Here is a 1,424-nt window from a genome sequence, read left to right as displayed (position 1 = left end):
ATCTTTTCCAAATCATATCTTTTTCAAAATATCTTTTTTCTAACTTCTTATCTTTTCAAAATTGATTCTCGAATCTTTTTCAACTAAGTAACTTTTTGTTTGTTTCTTATCTTTTTCATAACCACCTAACTACTTTTCTATCTCTAATTTTCGAAAATCACTAACCATTTTTCAAAAACAATTTTTGAAAACTCTTATCTCTCATCTCCTTCTATTTATTTATTCATTTACTAACACTTCTCTTCATCTAAAAATTCAAACTCTCTTTTCTCCTTTGTGTTTGAATTTTTCTCCTCCTTCTTCTATTCTTTTCTTCTTCTACTCACATAAAGGAATCTCTATACTGTGACATAGAGGATTCCATACTTTTTTTATTTTCTTCTCTCTCATATGATCAGGAACAAGGAAAAAGGCATTCTTGTTGAGGCTGATCCTGAACCTGAAAGGACCTAGAAGAGGAAGCTAAGAGCAGCTAAAGCACAACACTCTGAAGAGGACCCAACTGAAATTTTCGAACAAGAAAAAGATATGGCAGCCGAACCCAACAAAAATGCAAGGAAGATGCTTGGGAACTTTACTACACCAAATTCCAACTTACATGGAAGAAGCATCTCAATTCCTGCCATTGGAGCAAACAACTTTGACCTAAAGCCTCAATTAGTTTCTCTGATGCAACATAATTGCAAGTTTTATGGACTTCCATCAGAAGATCCTTTTCAGTTCTTAACTGAATTCTTGCAGATCTGTGATACTGTTAAGACCAATGGGGTTGATCCCGAGGTCTACAGGCTTATGCTTTTCCCTTTTGCTGTAAGAGACAGAGCTAGAGTATGGTTGGACTCTCAACCTAAAGATAGCCTAAACTCTTAGGATAAGCTAGTCATGGCTTTCTTAGCCAAGTTTTTTCCTCCTCAAAGGCTAAGCAAGCTTAGAGTGGATGTTCAAACCTTTAGACAGAAAGAAGGTGAATCCCTCTGTGAAGCTTGGGAGAGATACAAGCAACTGAGCAAAAAGTGTCCTTCTGATATTCTTTCAGAATGGACCATCCTGGATATATTCTATGATGGTCTGTCTGAATTGTCTAAAACATCATTGGACCATTCTGCAGGTGGATCTATTCACCTAAAGAAAATGCCTGCAGAAGCTTAGGAACTCATTGACATGGTTGCAAATAACCAGTTCATGTACACTTCTAAAAGGAATCCTATGAGTAATGGGACGCCTCAGAGGAAGAGAGTTCTTGAAATTGATGCTCTGAATGCCATATTGGCTCAAAATAATATGTTGACTCAGCAAGTCAACATAATTTCTCAGAGTCTGAATGAATTGCAAAATGCATCCAACAGTACTAAAAAAGCATCTTCTGAAGAAGAAGCTTATGATCCTGAGAACCCTGCAATGGCAGAGGTAAATTACATGGGTGA

The 1,424-nt window shown here is 36.7% G+C and overlaps 1 non-coding gene across 1 annotated transcript; it reads right to left on the bottom strand.

Annotated features, from left to right (window-relative positions):
- Window positions 1-924: 924 nt before the first annotated feature.
- On the bottom strand, window positions 925-1,031 carry LOC130937549 (small nucleolar RNA R71). Its single transcript, XR_009068763.1, has one exon. It is a non-coding gene; the product is annotated as a small nucleolar RNA R71 (small nucleolar RNA).
- Window positions 1,032-1,424: the final 393 nt, after the last annotated feature.

This window comes from Arachis stenosperma, chromosome 6 (assembly GCF_014773155.1).
Source record: "Arachis stenosperma cultivar V10309 chromosome 6, arast.V10309.gnm1.PFL2, whole genome shotgun sequence".
Taxonomy (NCBI): Eukaryota; Viridiplantae; Streptophyta; class Magnoliopsida; order Fabales; family Fabaceae; genus Arachis; species Arachis stenosperma.
Note: the sequence above shows the minus strand (reverse complement) of the source record. Positions and strands in the feature narration are given on the sequence as shown.